Source organism: Molossus molossus, unplaced genomic scaffold (assembly GCF_014108415.1).
Source record: "Molossus molossus isolate mMolMol1 unplaced genomic scaffold, mMolMol1.p scaffold_m16_p_2, whole genome shotgun sequence".
Classification (NCBI taxonomy): Eukaryota; Metazoa; Chordata; class Mammalia; order Chiroptera; family Molossidae; genus Molossus; species Molossus molossus.
This window is the reverse complement of record NW_023425355.1, coordinates 104,128,378-104,151,871: the sequence shown is the minus strand read 5'-3', so window position 1 is coordinate 104,151,871 and position 23,494 is coordinate 104,128,378. Positions and strand designations below refer to the sequence as shown.

At 41.7% G+C, this 23,494-nt stretch overlaps 1 long non-coding RNA gene across 1 annotated transcript in view; it reads left to right on the top strand.

Moving 5' to 3' along the window:
* LOC118636398 overlaps positions 1-23,494 on the top strand; it is a 100,615-nt gene that overhangs the window by 58,238 nt on the left and 18,883 nt on the right. The window lies entirely within an intron of this gene.

The following is a 23,494-nucleotide window of genomic DNA, read 5'->3' as shown; positions in this document are numbered from 1 at the left end:
ACTTGAATCCATTATATTTGGGTCTTTTTCAGTGTGTAAGGTTTCTAAAGTTTAACTGAGATATTTAGATGTCTGTGTTCAGGATGTGAGTTCCCTAAATTATATGAGTATGTGAGTCCCAAGGTTTGAGTATTAGTTAAATGGTGAGGGGTCTTAATTCATGATGTACAGTAAGTGACTTCTTTGAGGGTCTGACCCTAGTTGTTTGGTAGCTGGCCTTGGGTGATTAGGACAGAGGAATAATGGTCTGGAGTGTGACAGCCTGTTGGAGGAGGTATTTGGGAGTCCAAGTTCAGGATGTTAGTTCCCTGAAGTATTTTAGAGTCTATAATCTAAGTTTTGGGTCTGTATCCAGGGTTTGGGTTTTCTGAACTCTTTGAGTCTCTGTTGCATGGTTAGAGTCAGAGGTATTTGGGAACTGTGTTCAAGTTGTGAGGTCTCTGTACTCTTCTAGGATTTATTCTATGATTTGGGCATAAGCTATTTCAGCATCAATATTCAGGGTTAGAATTCTCTGAACCCTTAGAGGGTCTGTGCATTAAGCTTTGAGGCTTATGTATGTATTTGGTGAAATCTGGTCAGTGTGTGGGGAAGAGTCTTTACCGTGGTTTCCACAGGAAGGACTGGGTTAGGCAGGGCAAGCCAGTTTAGGATTGACTAGTTTGAATAATTTCAGTTGGCTCTGGGTACAGGGGCTGTTCCTAGTTGTTTGGTACCTGCCCCTGGGTGATTAGGGCATAGGAATAGTGGTCTGGAATATGAGAGCCTGATAGAGGAGGTGTTTGGGGTGTGGGCTCTTAATTGGTTGGTTTGTATTTGAAAAGTACTCTCTTGGTAGAGTTGCTTTCTCTTTTTCTAGGACTTGACTAATCCTGGGAGGGGCAGTCCCTCCAAGGACAACAAGGACCCAGCTGTTAAAGCATCAGAATACAAAAAATAAAAGACAATTAATGCAACATCTCTGAAATCATTGAGGGTGTGTGCCTCAGTGTCTGAAGTATTTAGTGTGCTCTGGTTAGGGTGTGAGTTCTCTGATCTCATTGGAGTTCTATGCCCTAAGGCTTGAGTGAGGCAATTGGGGGTCCTTGACCAGGGTATAAAGTCTCTGAACTTTTAGAGGATCTCTTCCCCAAGGATTGAGTGTGAGATATTTGATGAATCCATAGTCAGAATATGAATCTCTGAAATCACTCAGGAGTCTGTGTTCCAGTGTTTGAATAGACAGTGTTTGAAGGTCAGTGTTCAAGGGGTGAATTCTCTGAACTTTTAGTGGTTCTATGTCCCAAGTCGGGTTTGAATTATTTAGGGCCTGGGTTCTGAATGCGAGATCTTTGAATTCTTTCATTGCCCTTTTTCTTTCCAATTTTTAAGCTGAGATTTTGGTATCTGTGTTCAAAGTGTGAAGTCTTTGAACTCTTTGAGGGTGTATATTCTAAAGTTTGAGTCTGAGGTTATTTGGGGATTGGTTTTCAAAGTATGATGTCTCTGCACTCCATAGTGCTCTATTTCCCAGTATTTTATACTGAGATATTTAGGCGTCTGTGTTCAGGGTGTGAGGTCTGTACAGTCTTTGAGGGTCTGTGTCCTCAGATTTGAGTGTTAGGTAGATGAAGATCTGCCTTCTTTGCATGAGATCTGAACTCTTTAAGTGTACGTGCCAAGGTTTGAATCTGGTGTATTTGGATTTCTATTTTCAGGGCATGATGTTTCTAAACTATTTTATGATCTGTCTTAATGTTTAAGGTGAGGTATTTGTGTGTTTTGCTGAGGATGTGAGGTCCTTGAGCTCTCTGAAGGCCTATGTCTAGTAAATGTCTATAAAATGAGAAAAAATCTAAAAAGGACCCATTGTTCACCTGGGGGCTGTCTTATCTGCCTTACATATATTTCTCTGCTAAATTATAAAAAACGCTTATCAAAAAAGGGAGAACACACCCATTAGAGTAGCATAGAACCACTCTGAAGCCCCGAATGCCACCCCATGGTGCAAGTCTTAGGGTTCGATCCATGTGACAGGTTGCTCTGATAACTTAAACTACCACTTAACACTAGAGTCTCTGACATTTTGGGGAGGTTAACTCAGGACTGGGTTCCAGACAATGAAGAATCCATCTGAGCTCTTCTCCTTAGCAGACTGTGGACTAATGATTCCTGTGTGGTACAGCCCAAATTGAAGCAAGAGAAAAATCAACACACTTAACACCTTAACTAAAGCCAGAATCTAATGTTACATGGAAATGTCCAAATGAATGCTGACTGTAGTCCTGAAAGCCCAAGTGCTTGGCATCCAGGAGGTATTCAATACACACAGGATAAATGAGTGAATCCGAGGTGCAGCAGGTTATGGGAAAAGAGCTCTTATTTACCAGTAAAAAACTCTGAGCTTACAGTTTAGCTCTATTATATCTTGTGTAACCTTGCATAAGTTAATTCATGCCTCTGAGCCTAATGTCTTTTTTAGCTGTAAAATAGGCACTGTCATACCTATCAGACAGGTTTATTGAGAAACTGTGGAGACAGCTTATCTACACAAATGGAGGCCCCAAGGGCAGTGTATGGGCCAGAGTAGGGCAGTGCTAAAGGTCACTGTGTTGAATAATTATTATAACCCATACTGCTAGGCACTGCTGTGCCCTTGGAGGCCATGAAAATGTGGCACTCACTTGGTTAGCCATTTGCATGCACTCTTGTACTTTCGAGGGCTGGCATTTCCTCTGGTGGCATTCATCTCCTGGAGCACAACACCAAATTTGACCATATAATAACCAGTCTCTTCCAAGATCAGCTATCATCATTTCTGTAGTAACTCCCATATTCAGGACACTGTGAATATATTGTTTCTAGTTCTCACAATAGTAAAATAAGGTAGGGCTGCATCAAAACTCTAGCATATCCATAGTAGATGTCATCTCAAAAGGGAGCACAAAACAGGATCCAGGAATAAGTTCATACACTTCAGCTAGTGTGGAGCCCCATCTTCAGAGCTACCCAAGAATGGATGAATTGAAACTGAGAAGAAATGCAGTGTCAAGAGAACTGAGTGCAGTTGTTTTTCTTATGCTGCTTTCAAGATTTGCTCTTTGGCTTTGGCTGTTAAATTGTTTACTATGACAGGTCTAGGCATGGCTTTTTGTGTGCTTATCCTACTTGCAGTTTGTTGATCTTTTTGAATGTGTAGATTAATTGCATCACATTCAGAATTTTTTCAGTGGTTACTTCTTCAAATAATTTTCTATTCATTTCTACCTCTCTTCTCTTTCTGGTACTCCCATTATGTGTGTGTTGGTACACTTCATTGTGTCCTATGGGTCTCTGCGGCTCTGCTCATTTCTCTTCATTTTTTTTGTCCTTTCTGTTCTTCAGATTGTATAATCTTTAATGATTTATTTCAGGTTCACTGATTCTTTTTATTTCTGCCAGCTCAAATCTACTGTTAAACCCTTTTAGGGATTGTTTTTTTTTAGCTTTAGTTATTGTACTTTTCAACTCCAGAATTTCCTTTTGGTTCTTTTTTATAGTTTCTATCTCATTATTGATATTCTCTATTTGATGAATCATTCTCATAAAAGTTTCCTTTAATTGTTTAAACATGATTTCCTCCCATTCTTTGAACTTATTTATAATAGCTGCTTTGAGGTCTTTGCTAAATCCTACATCTGGGTCTCTTTAACGTGGTTTCTGCTGCCTGTTGTTTTTAAAAACTGTACAAGAATTACATTCTTCTGTTTCTTTGCATGTCCTATAAATTTCTGTTGAACATTAGGCATTTCAGATAATATATTGTATCAACTCTAGATTTGAATTAGTTCCACACTTACTCTGAGGCTTGATGTTGCTGTTTTTTGGTTAGATTATTTGTTTAATGTCTTGCCTAAACTAACTCTATGAAGTGTATTTCCCTCACAGTGTATGTACAGTCTCTGATGTCACTGCTCAATTTTTTTCCTCCTTTAAAAAAAATTTTGAAGCCTAGTTTTCTAGAGGTTGCTCCAGGCGAACATAGCTTAATAGTCAATCAATGATTATTTAGAGGTTGAGCTTATGCTCTTTGATCCAGTGATGGGGTTCAGGACATGATACCCCAAACTATAGCACCTTGGTATATTGAATATTTTAAGCTGAAAGAGTTTGAGAAAATGGCAGAAGCAGGAAGTCACTCTGACCTTCCCCTGACCCTTTTCCCCTGAAACAGATCATAAAACTCGTGAGAGGTGCCCTCCCTATACCCAGAGGAAAGGAACTTCCTTATCTCTGAAGACCAGGGGACACTGAGAAGAGTCTGAAAGAACAGGCCTTGTTAAGTTTACCCAGTTGACTAAATTTACCTCATACTCCTTGACCTATCATAACCCTCCATGATTGCCTCCTCTTCATAAAACGTAGCATAAAAATACTCAACTTTAGCCTGGCTGGTGTAGCTTAGTGGTTGAGCGTTGAGCCATGCATCAGGAGGTCACTAGTTTGATTCCCTCAGAGCACATGCCCAGGTTGTGGGCCCAATCCCCGGTGGGGAGCATGCAAGAGGCGGCCAATCAATGTTCTCTCATCAGTGTTTCTATCTCTCTCTCCCTCTCCCCTCCTCTCTCTCTAAAATCAATAAAGAAAAATTATTTTAAAAAATACCCAACTTTAACTATTTCTTTAGGTCCTCACTTCCTTATGAAGACTTCCATGTCATGTAAAACTTAAATTAATTTGTGTGATTTTCTCCTGTTAATTTGTCTTTGTCAATCTAATTTTCAGACCTCACCAGGGACTGTAAGAGGGTCGAGGAAAACTTTTTCCTCCCCTTGTCAACGTAAGAAACATTTAAACCTATAGAGAATTTTTGTGAGTTTATTTGAGCCAAATTATCGACAGTTGTCAGGAAGTAAAATCTCAATGGATTGAGATAATGTTTTAGGCAATGGCAGTTTTGCACCTTATTTTATACATTATAATCAAAAGAGGAGATGCAAGTGGGTTATATAAAATTCACTGGTGATAGATTAGGGAGGTAGGAGAAAGCAAAGCGGGGAAACCTGGGATTGGATGAAAAGTAAAATGATAGACACATCTTTTACATAGGTGGGTACAGGATAGTTAACAGTCAACAGTTAACCTAATAACAATGAGGGGATCTGCGGTCTCCACAGAGCTGTGCCTGTTCTTTGAGAGGTCCGGAAAAAGGAAAATTGTTTTGACATTCCAAAGATATATTATCATAGATGCAAAAACACAATAGACAGGCTCAGTTAAGGTAAAGACTGACCTTTGTCAAGGAAGATGCCAGCATAGGACATGACTACCTGCCATAAACTATTTTTAGTTAAAAACATTTCAGACCATCCTTTGTGTTTACTTTAGGTCTTTGAGTTTGCAAGGCTGCCACACAGGTCTTCTTTGAGCTTGTTAGGTTACCATGTGGCTCCTTTTTGTCCACATCCTACACCAGTAAGGGATTAAGCCTTTGCTGATGAATCTGAGTGGCATGTGAGGACACTTGACATTCTGCCACATGTTCTAATGGAGACTAGTAGCTCTCAAGTGCCTGCTGCGGTTGCTCGTTAGTGGATGCAGCCTGGCACATGTGCACAGCCTTCCTGACCCCCAGGGAGAAGTACGGTCTAAATAGGGCACTTCTGAGCTATTTCCCTGGTTTTCTTGGTTAAACTTCTGGCTGATTTGTAGTTTTGTCTTTTGGTACTGGTTTCATAAAACTATCAGCCTTCTCTTAATTGTCTGACAGTAAAATTGTTTTCAACTATACCCTTATAAATTCTCGGACAGGGCCCCTATCACAAAAGACAGATTAACAAGAAAAAACAAACAAAAGTTTATTAACACACATATACATGAGAGATTCCAAGGCAAAAATGAGTAACTCTCAGAGATGGCTTAGAATTCAGGCCTAACTACAATTTCAATTAAAGATAAAAGAAATAAAGGTGTAGGGGAGGCCAGTTATGGGGAATTGGCCAGAAAAAGTGCTGGTAACAAGGATAAGGTTGTTTTGCAGATTTAAATCAGTACCTTCACTGATGAGAGTCTCTAATGATTTAGTCATTCTTCCCTTCCTGGTATAGAGAGGGAGACACCTTTACAAATGGAGATTTCTTTTATAAATGTAAATATCTCTTACAAAAGGGTAACTTCTACTCAGTTTTCAGTGGTGTTTCTAAAAATAATCAGCTATATACCAAAGAGGCATATTTTGGGATAGATTTTCTGATCTCCTATACTTCACACTTTGTTCAAGTAAAATCAGCTCCTCAGCAGATCTGTGGAGCTACTAGTCTTCCAATTTTGCCTCTCCCCTTGGGCAGAGCCTCTGTGCTCCTGCAGATAGGCTGGGGACAAGGATGGTGGCCTGCTTCTCCCAGAGTGACATGCCTGCCTGTAAGTGGGAGCTGTGGGAGAGGAAGAAACTTTCCTTTGCTCTTCAAGGTTTTTTTTTTTTTTTTTTTTTTTTTTTCAAATGGTCTAATAATTAAATCTACATGAGATAAGTTAACAAGAGAAAATAAAATTTAATTACATACATACATATGGAAACTTCATATACATGAGAGAGTTAGAAACCCTACATACATGAGAAGTTCAGAGACAGAAAAGAAAAATGAAGTATTTATGTCATTTGAGCTAAGGATGAGCTAAGGTGCCCTGGGACTTCAGAGGGGAGGAAAGTCATTGTAGGACGATAAGAAGAGCAGATATTCAGTAATTAGTAGTTTGCCCTGCCATATAGATAGGTCAAAAGGTTATCTCGGACAATCTTTTATATGGGCAAGGCCTCTAATTTAAATTCTTCTAGGTAGTTAAGAGGGGGGGGGTGCAGAAGTTTCTCTTGAGCCTGAAAGATCTTGGTTGCCTTTATCTCAAAACAATCCACATAACACAGAGGTACATCTTGGTGTGACTCATTCTGAACCCCTCAGAGCTGAATGGAACTGTACGTCCTCGTTTCTCTGCTTATTCCTTCCTGCATAGAACCTCCACCCTATGAGCAGGGTCTGGTGGTGAGGGTTGCTACTGGGGTCCCAGTATTGCCTTGCCTAGGTACAGCCTTTCCCTATGAGTGGAGCTAGGAGGGGAAAGGGAGTCCTGGTCTTCTGTGCCATGGAACAGAGCTTCTATAACACAGAGCTGGTGGTGTGGGAGTGAGGGGACAGATGAGAGATGACTGTGGTCTGTCCCTCCTGGGTGATACTACAACACTGAAACTGGGAATGGTGGATAGAGGGATCCCCCATCTTCTTGGCCGCACTTCCCTGGAGTTAGAGCTTTTCTGTAACACAGAACAAAGGAGGAAGGGGGAGTTGTGGGGAGGGAGGAAATCAGGTTCTAGCTAAAATGCCACAAACGCCCACTGTTCTTACCAAGTTTATTAGATTTTCTTGAATAAATGCTTCTCAATTTGCGATATGACCTTAGATTGACTTCCAGAAATTTAAATAGTTGTGCTTTATAATTTTCACCTGTTATTTTTTAAAAACTGGCATGAAGTTCCTCTGACCTCCTCACCTTTTCCAAAAGTCCCATCCTATATCACTGTTCTTGGTGAAAATACCACAATCCAAGTGAATTAACAGTCAAAATATAAGAAATGAAACAAAGGCTTGCATTCAGAAAGACTTTTTTCTACAGTTCTGTCCATGATTCAGCTGTACCTGCTGTTGAAGATCTCTGTTCCATTTGTGACTCACACTCTTTTGTACTTGGAGGCTTGAGAGCCTTTGTTTAAAGTCAAAGTAGCCTAAGAAGAGTTGTTCTGAAACTGTCTACATGTACACCCCTGCCTCTATAGCAACAGCCCCTTCATTTGCCCAAGGACAAAGCCATCCTAAGGTGTAATCACTTGTCAAGGACAAAACACCCATGGAATCTGCCTGGAAGTCCACCCAGCATACTGTTTCACTCCATCCCCATTGCTCATGACACACCTCATCTGTTCAGTAGCTCAGCAAATATCTGTGTTGCATCTGTGAAGCATGGCCCTCGGGCATAGCAGGGAAGCTCACCGAGTTTTGGTCTTGTGAATTTACATGCTGTCTCCTAACAGAAATCACTTTCCCCCTAGTTTTTGCCTTCTCATGTATTCCTGACTTAACTGACCATTTCTCCTTCATTTGAATTTCTGCATATCCTAAGAGAGGGATCAAGCATTCAGTCTTCATCACCAGATGCTCCTGTGGTGGGTGAGCTTGCCTAGGGCCGCCTATTGCTTCTTTGAGCTTGATGTCTGTCCTGCAATGAAGGGATCTTGTCCTGATTCTTTGCCATCTCTATAGCACACGTGTTTTTTGTTTTAAAATTTTGTTTGACTGATTATCACACATGTTATTCTGCCCTAAAACAGCTACTCCAGACAGAGTCTTAAGAAAATACCTAGCATTTGTATCACACTTTAGTCATTTGTGTTCACATATGTTATCCTGGTGTATTCTCACTATAACCCTATGATACAGTGAGGCAGGTAGGTATGGGTACTATTCCTCATTTTACATAAAAGAGAGCTGATCCCACCAAAGGTAATTTCAGGGGTTTGTCTAGAGTCACAGAGCATAGGAGTCCCAAAGTAAGAATGGATCTGAGGTCTCCCAACTCTTAGCCTAGTGCTTAGTTCTTTCTAGAGGACTCTAGAATTAGGAAATGCCATCCCATCAAGAGCAATCGATACCTCAGGTTAGAACAGAATTTGGTATGCCTAGACTTCTCAATCACTGGAATGGGACAAGAGACATTCAGCTGTTGACTGAACTCTGCAGGTAATTTGCAGACTTCCATTTCTTTTTAGTATCCTCCTCTACAAAATCAGAAACTAAGAAGTACAAATAGGGCTCCTCTATAATCTTTGCATTTATAATTGTTGGCAGTCATTCCAGGTCCACTGCTCAGCTGTATAGGTTCCCACTTTCTGGGCTTGCTTTCTTTGTGATGTTGAGTAAGGTACCATATTTACCTCCTTTGACCTTGACTTTCCTATATGTAAAATAGGGATTTAATGCCCCTTTCCCTATTTATACTTCAACAAATCATAGGTTATAATGTAGATGTCCTGGGATAATATACCTTGACCCAAAGGTTAAAAGATCAGGACAAATGGAAGATCTCACTCTAGCCCAAGCTCTGACATGGGTCATTTCTTCAACTTCTAAGGCGTGGAGTGATTTTTCCTCTGTAGCCTCGCAGAGGGCCTATGTCTAATCTGTGAATTTTGTGTATAGCATTTACAATCTTATGCTGATCACAGTCTTGTTTCTCTTTCCTTATTGGGTTATACTAATATATTTGTATAGTCCATTCTTCTCAAAGTAGTGCCTTCTACATTATCTCATACAATTCCTAAAATAACTCTTGTCACATATGCAGGCTAGGTATCTTCACTTCCATTCCTCTCCTCAGCTTCTTCACCCCATCAGTACCAGTCCCTTTATGGAGCCTCACTGGAGCACCTCCTCCAGAAAGCTTACCTGATTAGAGCCTGAGAGAGCACCGCACCCTGCACAGAGGACAGGCCTTAGAAACACTTGATGCTTGCCCTGGCCGGTTTGGCTCAGCGGTTAGAGCGTCGGCCTGCGGTCCGGAGAGACCCGGGTTCGGTTCCCGCTAAGGGCACGTACTTCGGTTGCAGTTTGTCCCCGGCCCTGGTTGGTCGTGTGGGTGGCAGCCACTCGATGTGTCCTTTCACGTCGATGTTTCTCTCTCTCTCTCTCTCTCTTCCTCTCTCTCCCTCCCACTCTATCTGTACAAAAAATGGAAAAATGTCCTCGGGTGAGGATAAAAAAAAAAAAAAAAAAAGAAACACTTGATGCTTGAATGAATGAATTTGTGACTCCCCAGTAGTATCACTTGGCAAAGAAAAATAGATTCTGACTTTTTTTTGTTTTTCTGCTTTACCTAAGTACAAAATGCTAGGGTTTTAAAAACATGAGCATAGCTGACATTTGGGGAATGGGTACCTTAAAAATTCTCACCATGCGATTACTTCATTATTACATCAGAATCTTTTTTTTTTTTAAAAAAAGGGAAGAAATGCACAACTGCACATTTTAAAATGTTTATTTAAAGCCTAGATGCTTTTAAGCAGCACTTAATGCTTTCTTTAAATGTGCTGAGAGGATGGAAAGTTTGGAGACCCAGAGACCATCTTTCAACTTTGCTCTGGAGGAACTGTGTGATGTTGTCTGAGATTTTCTGTTTATTTTTTCCCCCAAGAGGTTAAAAACAGTACTTTTTTGTATAGTGCCTAAACCCATTAAATAAAAGGTGTTTTAGGGAATTTGGGAGTTAAAGGCAATTATTCAGACGATCAGGCTAAGATCCATCCTGCCATGAAAAACAAAGTATGCAGTTAGACCTGAGATGTCCAGATTGCCTGTTGACATTACTCAAATTCACAGAATAAGTTATTCCATTGCTATGTTACTAGACCACCTTTTATGGGGTGGGTGTACATTAGTTTGTTAATACTGATAAGTGGGTCATTAATGGCTTCCAACTGCTGACCTTACAGCCAAAGAATAGCAGAGACCTGAGGAATCTCTGAATCACTGGAATTTCTAGGTTTCTAAAGGGCTTCCATCTTCCAAAGGCAGCCCTTAAATTGGCATTCAAAGAGAAAGCAGGAGAAAAGGAGTATTCATTTGGTTGAGTACCCAATGTGTGCTGGACATTGTGCTGGGTGTTTTACATAACTTCTTTCTTCCTTTAAATCTCCTGACAACTCTCTGAGATCAGAATTTACAGATGAGAAAAACAAGTTTTAAAGAAATCAAAGTGCTCCCAAATAGCTGGTCAACCTGGGATGAGTACCTCTGAAACTGCTAGTTTCCAAAGTCCTCGATCCATTTACTACAATTATACCTGCTTCTGGAGCATTCTGGGTGTGACCGAAGTTAGTTCATTATTGGTTAGATTCGTCCTTGAGCACTCAGAATGTGCAGGCATAATACCAGAAGCTGAAGATACTGAGATGAATAAGGCAAGGCTCAACCTGTCAAGGAATCTGATATGATACTGGGTGAGCCTGATACACATTTTTGTGACAGTAGTATGATGTGGGCAAACTGTTGTGGAATGTCAAAGGAGATAGTGATCAGTTGTTTCCTAGAAAAGTCCTTAAGGACCACCATAGGAGGGAGAAGTCTAAAACCCTAGGGTCACCTGGACCCAAAGTCTATTCTTCTCCTGCTCTAGACCACATGGTTAGATGGTGAACCTCACATAGGTTAGTTGACAGTAAGAGGCAATACTGCAGACCAGAAAGAACCAGGCACTCGAGCACATGGGATTGGGCTCAAATCCCAGTTCTGGCATTGTAATATGAGGTATATGGTACAACTTACTTAACTTGTTTGACTCTTGGGGCTTGCCTTTGTAAAAATATTAGGATTAAAATGCCAGCTTTATGAGATTTTTGTGGAGCAGAAATTCCAAGGCCCTTTATATTTTGGTTCTACTCTCTCTTCACAAATGCCAATTCCCATCTCAGGTCCTCCAGATGGAGGGGGCTCTGTTAGGACACAATCATTAGAAAACCAGGCTATTATATTCTGCAGCCTCAGGTGAAAAGAAATCAGGCCAAGGAGGCAGACAGACAGGCACCATAAAGTAAACCAGAGAAATATCAGCACCAGGGTCTGGCCAGGACGCTCAGGTGTAACATCTCAATGATTTGTGAGAAAACAAAACAAAATGGGAATTACATTTGCCAGTGATAATATTTGGGTGCTGATGAGGAGGGGCAGACCATTAATATTAACAAGCTGGGGCTGGGAAGACTGACAGAGTGGGTTTAATTCCAATCTACTCAGGAAGAAGGCCAGCCCTAGAATGAGGCATACTCCCCAAAGGTCCCAGGCTACACTTTATGAGCTTTATGGGAAAGGGGCTATGGCACTGTAGGTCACCTGTCCACAGGCCAGCAGTAACCAGGTATCACCAAGGGGAGGCCACTGCCCCTATTAGATCATTCATATGAAACTATATGTGTGATGTGGTGTTTGCATCTCAGCTGCTTAATAGTAACACTGTCTCCTTATTTTGGCCAGGCTGCCACAGGGGACAGGCCCCTGACTAACTGGATTAAAGGAGATGCCTTTGGGGGAGGCCAAGGGGGTGTGTGGTTAGGACAGGAAGACATGGGCACACTTTCTGGGATCTGCAGTGTAAACCCTGGGTGAAGAGCATGTTCTGGATTCCTGGATTTGGATAGATGGTGGAGGCAGCAGTGTATGAATATCTGAATTTTTACCAAACAACAGTTTGGCTTTATAAGTGACTGTGGTCATAATCACAGTTGTATTTGGGAGTCCCCAAGACCATCCTTTGCTTTAATGAAGTCCCTCAGCCTACTTGGTTCATTAGAAAGACTCACAAAACTAGGCAAAACTATTATACTCTTGATTATGGAGTATTACAATGAAAGGATATAGATTAAAGTCAGCAATGGAAAAAGGCTCATAGGGTAGAGTCCAGAAGAGACCAGGTACAAACTTCCAGTTACTCTCTCCCAATGGAGTCATATGGACAGCACTTAATTCTCTCAGCAGCAATTTGTGACAACACGTATGGAGTATTGTCAACTAGGGAGGCTCATCTGAGCCTTGGTGTACAGGATTTTTATGGGGGTGGGGGGTTAGGCAGTCATAGGACACTCATGTAACTAACCCTAGCCACTAAGTCTCCAATCCTCCCAGAGATCAAACTGATACCACATAGCCCAAAGTCCCCACCATAAATCATACTGCTGACATAAACTACCTGGAGTGGCCAAGACCTCAGATAATCAGAGACAATCTCAACAGGCAGGCATTCCAATGGCTTAGAGGTTGTCTCCTGGGAGCTGAGAGAAAAGGACCACACCTTGCTTAGGAGTGTGCAGGAGTTGCACAACCCAGACCTGCTAATCCTTTACTGAACAATGGCAAAAATATAGGAATGCTAGTCCCTTTCCTTCCTTGAGAACAGGATTGGTTTGGCATGTGGCTAAACCATGTGTATGCCTCTTTTCTACCCAGCTGAAATCTCATTTGGTTGCTACGTTTGGTAGGGCCCAGAGGAAGTGTTGTGAAGAGGGGCATGCACTAGATCAGGAGGAGGAAATGTGGGCCAACATCAGAGCTCTGTCTCAACTGACTGTGGAACCATAGAGAAGTCCCTCAACCTATTTGCTTTCAGCTTCATCCTCTGTCACATGGGATAGGTAATATTTACTCTATTTCCTGTGAGCAACACCAACCCTTATTGGGAAGACAAATTAAATAATGAACATGCTGAAAGTTTAACATGATACACAAATGAGATATCTGTGATTAAAACAGTGGTTTGCTATTCAATATGCTTTCAAGGGAAGAAATACCAGACAATTCCTGATTGAGGACATTGGCTAGGGCCAGTGGTAATTTAAACAAACAAATTTTAGACTCCTTTATAGAGCAGTTTTCAGTTCACAGCAAAATTTAGTGGAAGGTACAGAGATTTCCCATGTATCCCCTGCCCCCACACATACATAGTCTTCCCCACTAGAATGGAACATTTCATGGTACAATTCATGAGCCTATGTTAACTAAAACATTATCACTCCAAGTCCACAGTTTACATTAGGGTTGTCTCTTGGAGCTGTTTATTCTATGGGTTTGGACAAATGTATAATGGCGTATATTCACCATTATAGTATCACACAGGGTAGTTTTGGCAGTGTCACTTTTACTTTGTCTTTTTAGGTGCAGTGTTAACTCCATTCCTGAAGGACTGACCTGAAAACCTCAAAGATGATTAAAAATGCTGTTAAAATCCTTAACAAGAGGGCCTGCTAACGCTACCCACCATCTTCATTGGCTATATGACTAGGCTTTTACCTAGGAGGCACCTGCACTGGTTCAAATGGTTCTCTTTTGAAATCTCCAGAGCAGGTTGATCAGCATATTATTTCACCAGAGAGATCTGGAAGGGGCTCCACTAATGGCCATGCAGGTTGCAAACCATACAACACCAGGGGGCGCTATTCACATAGACTAGAGCATAATTACACTCTTGGAGTTGGGCCATGTGGAAATCCTGATTCTGGGAAAGATCTAAAAGGATCTATTAAGTTTTTTGGCTCTATGTTCAGCCAGGCTGTGATAAATTATATTCTTGTAGTTAGGTCATTTTTAGATTTCCCTATATCCAGAGAGATCATTTGCTTTAGGTAAAAGTGACTGATTCTTTCTGTAGAACTGCTTGCTTTATCAACAGTCTTTCTGATACAGAGGGATAGAGACTCTAACTTCAAATATGATGGCCCCAGATGAAAGACACACTTGAGTGGGAGGCTACTAGGCCCAATCATACTGTCTTGAGTGGCTGCCTATTCCTCCTTCCAGGATTCTCCTTCCAAGGTTGCCACAGGGTAAAAAGGACAAGACTTTAAAAAAAATCCTCACCTGAGGATATGTTTTTACTGATGTTAGAGAAAGAAGAAGGGGCAGGGGGAGAAAAACAATGTGAGAGAGAAACACTGAATCCGCAACCTAGGTATGTGCCCTGACCAGAATCGAACCCACAACTTTTGGTGTACAGGACAATGCTCCAACCCACTGAGCCACTTGGCCAGGGCAAAAGGACATTTAGGAATATGCCTTAGGGTAATATGGCAATGTTTCATTTTCATGAATCTTCTATCTCTCATTGCCACCAGTGGTTGAAAGTTGATGACAATGAAATTATTATGCTACCAAATCAAAGGCCAATGATATTGTGTCATTAATTAAATTTCACTCATTTAACTGATTAGGCAAAATGCAAATGTGAAAATGCTTTCTAATGTTTTTTTTTTTCCCTTTGTTTATAACTGCCAGTAAAGATTCTCCATTAAACCTTCAGCAGAAAGCATTCCATAAGCTGGCTTTTTCTTCATTCTGAAGACTCAGTTAAATGTCATTAACATAGGATGGTTGCTGACTGGTCACTTCCGGCTTGTCTACACAATCTCCATTTCTTAGATCATTGCCACAGCCTTTGCCATACTGTTACCTTAGCTAGATTACGGCTACAGAGACCAAGAAAAGTGGTGGCTTTTATTTTTCTCCTTTAAGAAAGCATCATAAAAAAATAATAGTCCCATGTAATTTGCAAAAAAAAAAAGACAACAGGTTTGATTTGTGTTACTTGAAGAACTAATAAGACTTCTTAGAACACTTTGGTCATGAATTTTAGTAAATAAGTTTGATCCCCTAGCATTTTACTTATTTTGTGTACTTTAATTATTTTTTAATCATTGCTAATTCCTGGACATATGTTTTCCTCCTCATGCTTTACCTGCTGTATTTGAAGTCACCCCTGCCCCTGATACTAGATCTCCTCTTCTACTCACCTCGCTAATTTCTAAGATCCCAGAGCTTCCAGTGTAGGGCCAGGAAGCACACAGAAGACCACTGAAGGGTCCCTCGGACCAATTAGCAAACAATGTCCTATGGAGGGAGCCTGCGGACATCTGTGCTGGACTCTCGGTCATCTTCTGCCTCCACAAAACCTCTCTCTCTCTCTCTCTCTACACACACACACACACACATACACACACACACACACACACAAGGGCGGGTAATTGCAGTATCTAAATGACCATACAAGTTGCTATTTCTTTACTTTCCTTAAATACACATCCTGAAACACTTAGGAAATCAAGGCAGGGAACATATATATGTTTGTTTTTCCTTTTAAAAACACTGCTTGTCCTCTGCCCACCTCCACCAACTCTCTCACATTCCCAACATCATCATCTAATCACCTTTAAAATATAAATGCCCACCTCCCCAAGGATCAAGAAGAGCCAAAGGGGAAAAAAAGGGGGACGATGCCAGGAAAGTCATTGACACCCTAAAGAAGATTTTTTTTTCCTTTAGGAGAACTGACTTTCCAGAGATAGCAAATTAAAATTCCTTCCTCATCTTTGTGCTGTGAAATCATTAAGTTCACATATGTAGCAATATTCCTTACTTTGTATTCATAACCTTAAACCAAAATGAATCTATTGTCACAAGGAGTTAGCACATACATTTGTTAATGGCGACTGACCAAAACCCTGAATTGTTCAAGAAAAGCAGGTTTGGATATAAACAGCAACAGGGAGAATTACCTAGTGGCCATGCAACATTCTTCTCCTGCTTGAAGAGGAATAATACTCCCCATACTCTATTTCTGGGAGCTTCTGCTCTGCTGTCTGAAGTGAGGTTTGAGTGGCTAAAGAGAAGACAATCCTCAATTAATAGGAAGAAGATCCTACAGTTTCACCAATGCATTAATTTAGCTAGTGAGCATTTTTTTTTACTGATTTTGAATCCAGACTTTTTTTTTTTTTTAATCCTCACCCGAGGACATTTTTCCATTTTTTTGTTCAGATAGAGCGGGAGGGAGAGAGAGGAAGAGAGAGAGAGAGAAACATCGATGTGAAGGGACACATCGAGTGGCTGCCACCCGCACAACCAACCAGGGTCGGGGACAAACTGCAACCGAGGTACGTGCCCTTAGCGGGAACCAAACCCGGGTTTCTCTGTACCGCAGGCCGACGCTCCAACCGCTGAGCCAAACCGGCCAGGGCTTTTTACTGATTTTGAATCCAGACTTTTACCATACATTTTTACATTCATACAGTTATTAGGAATGTATGACTTATAAGTATCTGCTGAGGAGTCATTTATAAAAAGTTTGAGGTCACTGCCTTTGAACAGCTTTTAGTCCTGTCACAGAGAAAACAAATCAACAGTCAAGTATGTGATACAGTGTGACTAAACAGGGTGCTATAGAGAAGGAGTCCCAAATGAAGGTGACAAGGTGGCACCTCAGCTGAACCCAGGAAGACTGCATACAACAGGAATGGGTTAGCCTGGTGAGGAAAGGAGGCTATGTCATTCCAGGCAGAGGGAACAGCAGTGGAAAGGCCTAGAACTGTGTTATGAGTGTAGAGGACATATGGAGGCAATGTAAAGCCATTGAAGAGTTGTAGAAAAGAATGGATCTCATCAGTTTTGCATTTTAGAAAGCTGTCTCTAGCTTCAATGTGGAAAGTTCACTATGAAAAGGCAAGCTTGGAAGCAAGAAATTAAGTTAGTGGTCTTCATGCCCCCCTGTGAAAGATGGTGGTGCTTGGCTGGAAGGTGATGGAGTCAAACATGGAGAGTAATTAACATCTTTAATATATATTTAAGAGGAGGAGAAGTCTTCCCTGGCCAGTTTGGCTCAGCGGTTGGGGCGTCAGCCTGTGGTCCAGAGAGACCCGGGTTCGGTTCCCGCTAAGGGCACAGTTTGTCCCCGGCCCTGGTTGGTCGTGCGGGTGGCAACCACTTGATGTGTCCCTTTCACGTCAATGTTTCTCTCTCTCTCTTCCTCTCTCTCCCTCCCACTCTGTCTGAACAAAAAAAATGGAAAAATGTCCTCGGGTGAGGATTAAAAAAAAAAAAAAGAGGAGGAGAAGTCAACCAGATTGGCTGGATGATTAGATGTGGAGGAGGGGCAGATGTGGGAAAGAAATAAGTCAAATGCAGAGCTTCTGCTCTCCAGGAGCTCACAGAATGCTTGGGAGGCATAACCTGTAAATATAAACTTTAGACATTTCAGGCAGTTTAGTGTAGTGGAATGAATCTGGGTTTTGAAATGAGCCAAAATTGCCTTGTGTCCCTGTCATACCATTGATTAGCCACATGACAGAACACTTGATCACTTGCACACATTGTATCTCAATTTCCTTATTACCTTACAGGTGGTTATGAGCTTTCATGTGTGAAAAGCATGTGGCACCTAAGAGATATTCTATAAATATTAGTAAATATTTCTGTAAAATAATAGTTATAATCATTACTATAATGCCAGGAAAATAATACCAGTCATTATTATGTAAAACCATTACAAACAAATATGGGTCAATATATATTTTGGGGGGTCAGATATATATATGTTAAAGAATATTTTTCTCTAAAAGATTCTGAGGAATAGAAAACTCCTTCTATTGTACAATTAGGAAATAAAATAGAAATACATTATCATGTTTCTGAATATACCTGGGCAATGGGTTTCACACTTCCCTGGATCAACATTTTATCCTTATGATCAGGAAATTCTTTTGCATATCTGACTGCAATCCCTCCTGCTTTATTTTAGCCTGTTTGCCCTTTCCCAGTTCCCTTAAAGTTCTTCTTGTTCCAAGGGCAGTTATTCTCTTGTCAGGGAGTGGTTTATCAATATTGTCTCAGACACTTTTATGCTGGGACTAGCTATATTGCTCTGATTTCCTAGCTCTGCCTAAAGAATATGTTGACTTATTGCCTGGAATTGGCACTGTCTTCTCTCTATTCCTTGACCATCACTTTTCTATCTAGAGAAAATATTTACACATTTAAATTCTTTTTCAAAATATTTCCATTTCTGATGGAAATGTCCTGGAATTTAGTGACGATGACTGCAAAACAGTGAATGTACTAAAAACTGCTGAATTGTACACTTTAAAATAGTGAATTTTATGTTATGTGTATTATTTCTCAATAAAAAAAGTTTTATAAAAAAATGCTCTCTTCTCCTTCTGATGCCTTTGTGGTGGCTTAACTTGAATTTGTCTCCTGGATCAATGCATACAGCCTGTGTTTCTGTGTAAAACTTTGCCCAAGCTAGCATCCAAATAAGCTGTTCTAAATCCTTGATATTTGGAAATATTTATCCCCACTTTATAGGTGGGAGCCTGAGACAAAAAGATGTGGCTGTTGATCCACAGTCACCAAGCTGCCACACACCTACTCAGAACTGAACAGACAGCACAAGCTGGCTGCTGCAGGCAAACCGGACTTGGCAATTTCTGTCTTTAGAGTGTCCCAAACCTCCTTCTTTAGGGGCGCCTGCAGCCAGCCCGTGCTCTCTTCTATTTTTCCTTCTTCTGATCAGATTTGCTTCTGAAAAGGTCCACTTTTGTCACGTATATGAGAGCAGGTGTTACAGCTCTTTGGGAGATTTTCATTTAAATCCTCATCTGTATTTAGGAACTGGAAGGGGTTGTTCCCTGTGGTGTAAAGCAGGCAGTAACAAGCTGGTGGGGCAGCTCAGGGAGATAGTGATCTGTGTCCTCCCCAGAGCTCTTCCAGGGCTGTCACATTGCTGCCATCTATTCTCTCTCTCTAGCTAAAGCCAACAGCACATCTGAATAATGAGTCCATTCTTCCTGTCAGCTATCAGTGATGTTGACTGCGAGGCTCCACTGCACAGTGTGTGCAACACCCACAGTGTATGAAGCCATATGGTCAGACAGAGCCAGTCACCGATCTGGCCATGCCCACAGATTGCTGGCAGACCTTGAGTGGGTTATTCTGAACCACAGTATCCTGGTCTGCAGTCTGGCCACAGTAACCCCTATTTTATAGGATTAAATGGAAGCAAATGTGGAGTTTCCGGTTCAGCATAGTGCCCAGATTGCAGAGTCTTGTAAATTCCATTTTCTCCCTGTTTCTAAGTCGAAACTTCTGAGCATGGCCCATGTTTTCATTGAAGTTCCTGTCTTCAGTCCTAGTCTGTAAGGGAGAGAGAAAGAGAGAGAGAGAGAGAGAGAGAGAGAGAGAGAGAGAGAGAGAGAGAGAGAGAGAGAGAACAAAAGAAAGAAAGAAAGAAAGAAAGAAAGAAAGAAAGAAAGAAATAAAGAAAGAAGGAAAGAAAGAAAGGAAAAGAAAGAAATAAGGAAGAGTGAGATCGGGATAGCTGCAGTTTGTAATGAGTCACTGTGCCACAAGAAATCTTGAATATGCTGCCTGTAGTGGGTTGAATTGTGTCTCCTAAAATGATATGTTCAAGTTTAAACCCCAATACCTGTGAATGTGACCTTATATGAATATAGGGTCTTTGCAGAGGTTACTAAGTTAAGATGAGATCATCCTGGATTTAGGGTGGGCCCTAAATCCAATGATTGATGTTCTTATAAGAGAAAGGGAGGGGGCATTGAGACACAGAAACACAGGAGAAAGTCTTGTGAACATGGAGGCAGAGATTGGAGTTATGTTGCTACAAACCAAAGAATGTCTGGGGCTATCTAAAGCTGGAGGAGGCAAAGAAAGTTCTCCTCTTATTGAGAGGCAGCATGACCCTGATGACACCTTGATTTCAGACTTCTGGCACCCCAGAACTGTGAGAGAATACATTTCTTCTTCTTCTTCTTCTTTTTTTTTATCCTCACCCGAGGACATTTTTCCATTTTTTATTCAGATAGAGTGGGAGGGAGAGAGAGGAAGTGAGAGAGGGAGAAACATCGATGTGAAAGGGACACATTGAGTGGCTGCCACCCCTATGACCCAACCAGGGCCGGGGACAAACTGCAACTGAAGTACATGCCCTTAGCGCAAACCGAACCCGGGTCTCTCTGGACCTCAGGCCGACGCTCTAACTGCTGAGCCAACCTGGCCAGGGCTGAGAGAATACATTTCTGTTGTTTAAAGCCACCAAACCACAATTTGTTAATTTGTTATGGTAGCCACAGGAAACTAATACACTGCCTGAAGAAAGGACAATTATTTATGCACTGACATATCCAGAGAAACTAGCATGCATGTTTGCTAGTGCATTCCCATCTGGGTGTGGCTAGAGCAACAGGAGAGGCAGAAAGCCTCCCAGCAGTCTTCTTGTCTCTCTCCCCAGCTCTGGGCAGAGCTGGCACCTGCACATGAATGGTCCCACCGCATGCCCAGATTGCACACAATGGAGTTATCGGCTGTGATGTGTTACAAGGGGGTTGTCTATGCACCTCTTCACATGGAGGCAGAATAAACACATGGCTCTATAAAAATGTTATCATGGAAAGGTCTGGCCCAAAGCACAATGACAGGTGTGGTACTTACATCTCCCCAGGAAAACAAATTGCTAGTTACCACAGTGCTAAGCAGTAGCTGACAACTTTGCTTGTTGACCAAAAAACTTCTTGAAATTGTTTTTGATGAAATAGGATCAATATTAATTTCCTTTTTGTGCATTGCGTCTATCAATTGAAATGGAAGAAGAAAGCCATTACCAATTTTCATAAATAGATAGATAGATTTATGATCTTCCCACACCCCCAGACTTACAGAAACAAATGGGAAGGAAAAGGTGCAGTACTAAGTGTACGTAGTTTGAGAAGAGGACAAATAAGAACAAAGCCCTGCTGACGCACATGGACAGCTTTGTATCTCTGCCTGCAGGGCTGTGTGTGTGTGTGTGTGTGTGTGTGTGTGTGCACGTGCGCGCGCGAGCGCATGCAGGCACCAGAGGGGACCTGAGGTGGCCACGCCTTTCCAAGTTCTGTCCCATAGAAAGTTGTTTACATCATCTTTCATCACTAGAATAAAATTATTTAAAATATATAGCATCTAAAAGTGTTAAAATGTACAGTGGGCTCACATTGCAGTGATTTATGCCTATGAGACCCCACAGCCAAAACCTACAAGGCGAGAGCTGGGCTATTGTCTGGAACAGTAGCTCACTGTCTACACACCAAAGGCAATGTGACAGAGGCAGGGGACATCTGTGCCCTCCTGTTTGCTGAAAGCCACTTTGATGCCTCAGCTCTGAGGTTTCCTTTGAAGGAAGAAGGAATAGGATGTGTGAAAATTTTAGCAGTGTCCCTGGCCAGTTTGGCTCAGCAGTTAGAGCATCAACCCACACCAAAGAGTTGCGGGATCCATTCTGGTCAAGGGCACGTAACTGGGTTGTGGTTCGGCCCCTGGCCCTGGTAGGGGTCATGTGGGAGGTAACCAGTCGATGTGTCTCTCTCATGTAGATGTTTCTCTCTTTCTTTCTCTCTCTCTCTCTCTCCCCCTCCCTCCCACTCTATCTGAAGATAAATGGAAACATAACCTCAGGTGAGGATTTAAAAAACAAATTTTTAACAGTGAATTCAACTTCTCTTCAGCAAAGCTAAAGGGCTTACTTTTCAGAATGATCCCATCTGACATTTAGATAATACAGGATTCAGTCCATCCCTTTCAGAGGAGCTTATAGTGGGGCCTCTGTCCAAACACCAGGAGCAGAATACCCAGTTTGTTTTCTTTTTCTTTTTAATCCTCACCCGAGGACATTTTTTGCATTTATTTTCAGATAGAACGGGAGGGAGAGAGGGGTGAAGAGAGAGAGAAACATCGATGTGAGAGAGACACATCGACTGGTTGCCACCCACACGACCCCGGGACGGGGGACAAACTGCAACTGAGGTATGTGCCCTTAGCGGGAACCGAACCCGGGACTCTGGTCTGGGGGCCGAGGCTCTTACTGCTGAGCCAAACCGGCCAGGGCAAGAAAGTTTGTTTTCTTACAGAGGACTCTGAGTAGTACTTGGCCTGGACATGCTCCCACTCAATTCCTTTTTTTTTAAGAGATTTTTTGTTGTTGTTAATCCTCACCCGAGGATATTTTCCCACTGATTTTTAGAGTGGGAGGGAAGGGAGAGAGAGAAAAACATCAATGTGAGAGAGACATATTGATTGGTTGCCTCCTGCATGTCCCCGACCAGGGCTAGGGATAAAACCTGCAACCCAGGTACGTGCCCTTGACCGGAAATTGAATCCATGACCCCTCAGTCCATGGGCCGATGCTCTAACCACTGAGCAAACCTGTCAGGGCTCAATGCCTTTTAATGGAGCAAAATCATGCTTGGTAATATAAGCAAGAAGAAGATCTATTATATATTTTGACATATTTTTTTCCCTCACCTGAGGATACTTTTCTATTTATCTTCAGATAGAGTAGGAAGGAGGGAGGGAGAGGGAGTGTGAAGGAGAGAGAGAGATCGGTGTGAGAGAGACACATTGATTGGTTGCCTCCTGCACGAATCCGACCTGGGCCGGGACTGAACCACAACTGAGTTACGTGCCCTTGACTGGAATCAAACCCATGACTCTCTGGTCCAAGGGCCGATGCTCTAACTGCTGAGCCAAACTGGCCAGGGCTATTTTGTCATCTTTAACCAAACTTTGTATGAGTTTCCAAAATTTCGTTAAAGAGAAATGTTTGATTAAATTGGGGAGGTGCAACTCAGGTTTCTCTTAGAATTTCTACCTGAGTGGAATCAAGGAACCCTGAATGCCTTTAGAATTTTAACCCTGTCCATGAAATATATGATAATCCTCTGTGTGTGTGTGTTGTGTGTGTGTGTGTGTGTGTGTATGCATGTGTGTTCATAGTACAGGATACAGTAAGTACTTATATCTTATAGTTGCTGATGCAAGATGGCTTAAAGACCGGAATTTTTCATCCATACAAGTAATGTATTTGTTCAAATTGAACAAAGTATGAAGAAAAATCATAAAAATGATTGGAAGAATGAGGTGAAGTTAAATAATTTAGTGTGTGTAATTCAAGGAAACTGCTGCTTAGGAGAGTTGGGAATGTGCCTCTGCCACAGGGCTGTGAATCCCTCAAAGAGGAATCTTCAGGATAGTAGGAGGGCACTATAGAGGAGGAAAGGGGCAAAAAGGAGTTGAGGTGTGTCTTGGTCAGCTTGGGCTGCCATAATATATATGAGTGTGTGTGTGTG